The sequence below is a fragment of the Chinchilla lanigera genome, unplaced genomic scaffold, assembly GCF_000276665.1.
Source record: "Chinchilla lanigera isolate Chin_1 unplaced genomic scaffold, ChiLan1.0 scaffold00012, whole genome shotgun sequence".
NCBI classification, from domain to species: Eukaryota; Metazoa; Chordata; class Mammalia; order Rodentia; family Chinchillidae; genus Chinchilla; species Chinchilla lanigera.
In genome coordinates, this window is record NW_004955413.1 from 12985711 (window position 1) to 12992517 (window position 6807).

At 42.1% G+C, this 6807-nt stretch overlaps 1 protein-coding gene across 1 annotated transcript in view; it reads left to right on the top strand.

Annotated features, from left to right (window-relative positions):
- The first annotated feature begins 4224 nt into the window (after positions 1 to 4224).
- Positions 4225 to 6807, top strand: part of Mgst1 (microsomal glutathione S-transferase 1) — a 15269-nt gene continuing 12686 nt past the window's right edge. Inside the window, exon 1 of the mRNA XM_005379025.2 lies at positions 4225 to 4331. The gene's annotated coding sequence lies outside the window, so the exon portion shown is untranslated. The remainder of the gene's footprint in view (positions 4332 to 6807) is intronic.

Genomic DNA, 6807 nt, shown 5'->3' on the forward strand with positions numbered 1-6807 from the left:
TGTTTTGTACAATACATGTCAATCTTAGGCTTTATAAAATGTTGGCAAACACTGGTTTTGGAAGTATCATGTTTCTACTACTCAAATTTTAATTGATAAATCTATGGAAGTTTTATTCAATATTTGGAAGTGTCCAACTGAGATGAACCAATTCAGAAGTTCTCAGTCTGGGGTAAGTTGTTTTCTGCCCACCGCAAAAACAATTCTTAATAACATTTAATAATATCACCCTTTCCAGCACTGATGCTGAACTTCAGCCATACTTGGAAATGTGGATTGTCGCTGCCACAGGCAAACCTTTTTGAGAAAGAAACAGGGTTTCGCTTCCAAAACTGTCAAATCAGGAGCTTTCACAATAACACAAAGATTCCCTCTATTATTGCACATCATAGAACTCATGCCTGTAGCTTGAAAATAGAAGTCTTTGGTGTAGGCATTTGCTTGTTTGACAGTTCTGTTCTAAATTTTGAAACTAGTGGTACTGTAAAGTGCCTGTCTGACAATGGTGTACCAGAGCTTAGTCATGCAAAATAATTACTGTTCACGGTTCCTTAGCTGAAGTCAATAACTCCCTGCAAAACACAACATAATGCAGAGATCTAAAGTTACTAAATCAAAACCAAGAAAAAGAAGAATTTTAAACAAGTTTGGCAGGAAAAAAAATAGATTCTACAAGGATTTACCAAGTGATTTCTCTCTGCCCATGGAAAGCTATAATCATTTTAAGAGAGGCCTCATAATAGAAATGTTGTGAATTTTATTAGTATATTCTGATAATTGTAGGCAGTAATCTTACGTGATATCAAAGACACAAAAGCAATTATAGAGAAAGCAAATAGTATACAGTGTCTGTTTCCTGCACTTGAAATATTTTCAGGTTTTATCCTATGAATTCAGTGTTTTAAAGCTAGAATCCATCACCTGTCCAGAAGTGGGTTGACTACATTTATATAAAAATTAATATATATGTATATAGTTTTGAGGCTGGGGTGGCCAGTAACCTTCCCTGGCCCTTGGTAGGGTGCACCAATCCACTCCCTGGAGTGGTTCATCTTGGAAAAGTCATCATTAATCCCACAAATGATAATTACACCTCCATGTTGCTGGAAACCTTTAGATAGAATCTTGGCCCAGCTGCATGAATGAAAAGAGTAATCTTTTGCACTTTAGAACATCCCTGTCTTAGTTACTTTTCTCTTGTTGCTGAGACAAAATACCTAACACCTAAAATTAGCAAAGGAAAAGTTCACTTTGCTCACGTTTGTGGAAGTTTCAGTCCATAGTTGGCTGGCTCCAAGGCAGGGTGGCATATGGCAGATGGGCAACAGTTCATGGCAGTGGACAACAGCAAAAGCAATAAGAGCAAAAAGGGAGGAGCAGCAGCAAGTAAGCCTCTTTCCCTCCCTTATATTGTGTGCAGGCTATGCACTCTAGGGCGGGTGTAGCACTCACACCCATAATCCCAACATTGGACCATGAGTCAATCATAAACTCTAGAAGCCCACTCCATGACTGCGTGAGGCTTTAGGGGGACATCTAGACACAAACCATACCAATCCCCCTTCTGGAACAAACAAGGGAATAGAAAACAATATCTACTTTTTTCCCTAGAAGAGGCAGAAACATAGATATAAGCTAGCATTTCTCCTCTATGACCTATTTACTTGCTTATTTACAATGCTTTGACATGTCTACAATGCTAACAATCCAACATTAAGGGGACACTAATTATTTTGGTCTTATTGCCACCTTTCATAAAATTTATGGATTGTTAAAAGTTAATTTTATTTTAGAGATATAATTTGTATATGGTGAAATGCACATTAAGAACACAGGTCAGTGAATTTTGACAAATGCGTACTCCTGTGTGACCAATACCCTGGGTACTGGCATCATTCCAGAAAGTTCTTTTATGTCTCTGCTATGGTCTGAATGTCTGTGTTTCCCCAAGATTCATGCTAAACCCTCATCTCCACTGTGGTAGTATTGCAAATGCAGCCTTTGGAGAAAGTATGTAAGTCGTGAATGGCATTAGTGCTATATTCTTTTCATTAGCTTCGAGAATTTTACTTTTTTTTTTTTTTAGTCTGTTCTCACTGTGGCTGCTTTTGCCCCTTGTGGGTATTAAGTTCAGAGCTTATTTCAGAAGTTAGCACAACTTTCAAGCTGCTACAGATCTGTGTCTATGTACAGAATAGGAAAAATAAGCACTCCCTTATAAGGTTCTTGAGAGAAATAAGCAATCTAACATACATTTAAAAAGCATACTATGACTCTACAATAACAGTTGCTAATGTTTAGAATGTTGTTTCTTTTTCTCACTTTTTTGTTTTTCGTAAACTTAAAATAGAGTTTTGTGTGTTTTTACTGAAATCCCCAAGTTCAGCTTTCACCCTTGGACTGCTAGTGTGCTTATTCTGTGACTTTCAGGAAAAACAAAGATCCAAGACAGAAAAAGGTGAGAGGCACCTGTTTTCCACCTGCTTACAAAGCCCTGGTCCAGGGGCGATGGTAATCTTTTCGATTTCTCCTTCATCTTTTTAAAAAAGATAGGAACTAATGGATTTCTAATACTTTGTTCTCCAGATAGTTCTGATTCGGTCTGGTCTTTGCAACAAGCAGCTTTCCACTCTTTATCATGGCAACTCCTCTTCGCTAAATGACCTTTGCGTCCCCACCCTCAAAGCAATGACCTTTGAAACTGTTTTAATATTTACTGGGGGATCACATAGCTTGAAACTTCGATTGAGTTTCTCTGAAAGATTTCATGCTAGGATTAAAAGGGTGAGAGGAAAGTTTGAAAATCTGAGTCCTTCTTTTTACCCAAAACTAAAACAACAGGACTAACTCTCTCCTCATGAAGAGTTTATAACGAAGATGAATACAAAGTGTTGATCCTTTCACAGCCTTTTTGCTGTTAGTGCTTACTCCATGCTCAGCTATTCCGAGTTCTAAATTGAGAAATTTTTTCTGCAAGTGTAATGGAAGCTTACTTTTTATTTTAGCCTTTGTGATCATTATACTGTAAACTGCTTGAGGGCAACTGTTTGATGTAACTTATCCTAGTTTTAGATTTTGTCAAGCCAAATCCTTTGCCTTCACTTAGTGTTTATTGAATTAAATTTATTACAGTGAAGTGGTGCTACCACAGCATACAGTGATATATGTACACACATCGTGCCAATAATTGTTAAGATTTATTATAAGGGGAACACTTTTATTGATTAGGTAATAGTTTGAACATATTTTATAATTATTAGATGAATCCCTTTTCAGAAACATGCTAGAACTGTTCAGCTGGCATGCTGTAGATAAAATTATTTAAATAATAGCTCTCCTGTAACTTTTTCTGTAATCATAGGCTTTAGGCTATTTCTCTTCATGATAAGTGAAACTACTTTAAATAGTTTTAGTACTATACCCTCTTGGAGGAAATCCAAAACAAGTTTATCTCAGCTCAAGTTTTGTCTTGTTCCAGTTAACGTCACAGCCAGGTTGCAGTTTACAGGTGCATAAATACAGTTCAAAAAAGAGACAAACATAACTTCTCGTTTTGTAAGACACAAACCTAGAAAGATAGTCCTGGAGGATTTCTTAACATATAAAAAGAGTAAAATTAGGACCAAAAAAAAAAAAAAAAGTTCATGTAACAATATATGAAAAATGTGAGATGTATTACTGGGAGGGAAATGATATAGAAATTTATGTATGAAAACATAAGTCCTTAGAACTGTCCAGACAAACCCACGGAAGACAGATCCAGGGATATTACTGTGAGGACTGTGAGGTGCAGAGGGTGGGATTAGGCTGACTCTGGATACTGGTATTAACTGTGCCTTACTAAAACTCTTCTCAGTGTTCCCCTAAACACCCACACACCTTGCCGCGGGCGCAGGGGAAGTGAGGTTTATCGAAAAGGAACTTTATTAATGACTTCTACCCTGCGATCTCTACTTTCTACAAAGTTTTTTCTTTTAAACTTTCAAAATTCAGTATCAAGATTTTTGGTGCGTCACCCTCACGCCCTCCCCTTCTCCCCAGGTCTCCCCGGAAAGTTCGAGTGTTCAAAGTCCAGACCCAGCCGCTCAAATCCCCACCCAGAGCAAAGCTGAGCCCACACCCTCCCAGGGGCGGAGAAGAGGCCCGGGGCCACGCAGGGGCGGGGCCGGCGCCGCTGGAGTACTGAGCGGGAAGAGGGGGCGGTGTTGGGCCCGTCCCACCCCACCCCCCACCCCGCGCCCCGTCCCGCCCACCCGCCCAGTAGTCAAAGTCCGCACCGCGCTGCAGTCGGCCGCAGAGGCAGGCTGCTCCTTCCCGCCCGGACTCAGCAGGTGCTGGCGGGGGAGGTTGCGGGGGTGGGGACCGGTGGGTGGCGGGTGCAGGGCTCGAGGGTCTCTGCCAATCCGAAAGGTTTTGTTCCGCGCGTAGCTTCCTACACCTTCGCTTTTCACTTTCAATCACTTCTAAACGCCTGTTGAGTGTCTGATCCTAGGTAGGTGAAGTCTTCCTGTTTCTCTGACTCCAAAAACAAAACTTAAGAGAATGAGACTTTTTGAAGGGTTGATTTTCTCACTTTTTACCCCCCTCTCAAGCCAAAGTAGCATTTCCTTTGGAAAAGGTCCCTCGATCTTTGCGGGGAGTGAAAAGTGCTTGCTGCTTGTAGCAGCACGGGTCACGGCGATTATCCCAGCTACAGGTGTAGAATCCTGCAGCTTTGCACCTACGGAAGGTTAGAATTTGCTCTTTTCCGCTTCGATAGGCGAGAGGAAACATTGATACGTTTTGCAAATAGTAAAAGTGATGATAATATTAGATAACAACGTAAGAGGACGTGGATTAGCTTGTGCTACTGCTGTGAGAACTTACTATGGCCAGATGAGTGGAGACCAAGGATGCAACCCCCTGGGGGGCTCCTCACCTGTGCCCCTTTTCACCCCGACTCCCAGTATGGAGGAGGAAGCCCGTTGGTCCAGGGAGTAGAGGAGAAAGGGATCCCTTTTGGGAGTGAAAGACTCCGCTATTGCTGCTGTGGGACTAGCTCAGCGGAGAGAAGATGCCCGCGGGTGTCCCAGTCCTCTTGCTTTTTAAAATCAGTCTCAAGGCCCCTTGGTAGTCTGAGCACCATATTTATTTTCTTCAAATGAGTCCCCAGCGGACTTTAAGCACTGTTAGAGGACCCGGAGCTGCCGCAGTACCGCAGTAACAGCGTTGAAGCCAGGATGCCCACGCCCCAGGCTGTGAACTCCAGGCTAGGGCCACCCTTTGTTCCTGGGGAAGCGTGCCTTCTTAGGAGTTAGGGGATATTGTGATTGTTGTCCTCTGCAGTTTCCAAAGTAAGGACTTACGTGTGCCGACCACTTTCCATCCTTTTGGAAAAAGACCATCAGTCCAACTTGGAGCGTTGCAGATAAGTAGTTTTCCCAAGGGCTTTTACTTTAGCCTGGAGTTTATCCATCCCTGAGACTTGAAAAGGGAAGTCAGCTCAGACCCCGAGAGAGCCATACTTTAGCACAGTCCCCTGGGCCCACCAGGGTTGGGCTGTGAAACCAGTGCCTGGGACCTCCTAGGGGTCCTGGTGTGCAGCCATCGCGATCCTTTCCAGAGCAGCAATGGCCACGAATTGCCTTTTTCGTTTACCTCACATACAGTGAAAGTTTTAGAAGGTACAGAATTGCCGAGTCATGGCCTTGGGCCGTGTGCCCAGATTTTCCGTGTTTCACAATATTGATAGAGACAAAATAACCCTTAGAAGAAAAGAACTTTGTGTTTTTTAGCCAAGAGCTTGGGAAAGAGGGTTGCTCAACCAAGAATTGAAAACCCTTCTGTAACAGAGACTGCGGGACTCCAAGCAAGGTGGAATAGAGTTTACTAAGAAAAGGCCTCTGCAGGAAGAACGCAGTTGAGCAATCCTAGCTGTGACTGTGGGTGGCCCAGGAGTAGCACATGTGAGGAAAGTGAACCCGTCAGTTCCTCCACTGTGAATTTGGGTGATAACACCCGGCTTTCTCTCTGGACTTCAGTTTTCTGTATCTATTAAAGCTGTAGACAAATATTATTTGCTGTGCTGCTTTAGGACCTTTCAGCTCAAGGGAGATATAAAGTATACGAAAGCTTTGTGCAAACTGAAATCGTGTTCCCTGTGCCTGGAAGAGGTAGGGACTTACTTATTTACCAAACACTCAGTAATACCAATTACAAGCTGCAGCGTTTTTAAAAGTGCTTTGCACTACATTGATCAATGCTCATAAGAATCCTGTAGGGTAGGATTTACCCTGGTTTTACAGGTAAAGTAACCGGGCCGTAGAAAAGTTCAGTTGCAGCTTCTAAGAGACAATGTGGAGATCCACCCAGGGTGTACTGTACTTCCAGAGTTTGTGTGGATTCAACTTCAAACTTGTGTCCTCTCAAAGGGCAGTCAGCTGCTTAGCAGGGGACTGAGACCTAAGGTCTGGGCAGATAGGTAGAGATGTTCCCTTTGATGCCAGCCGATGAATGTATAATGAAATGGACATATTACTGTATAATATAGTTCATCATTGTCATCATTTATTTTGTATAATTTATAAGCAAGTGTCCTGCTTTTTCTTTGATTGCTTTTCTTAGATCATTTCTACCTCATTCCAAGAGTACTCAAACCATCTAACAATTTTCTTTCTTTCTTTCTTTCTTTCTTTCTTTCTTTCTTTCTTTCTTTCTTCCTTCCTTCCTTCCTTCCTTCCTTCCTTCCTTCTCTCTTTCTTTTTTCCCACCCTGTCCTCCCTCCTTCCATCCCTTCCTCCTTCCTCTCTTCTTTCTTTCTTTCTTTCT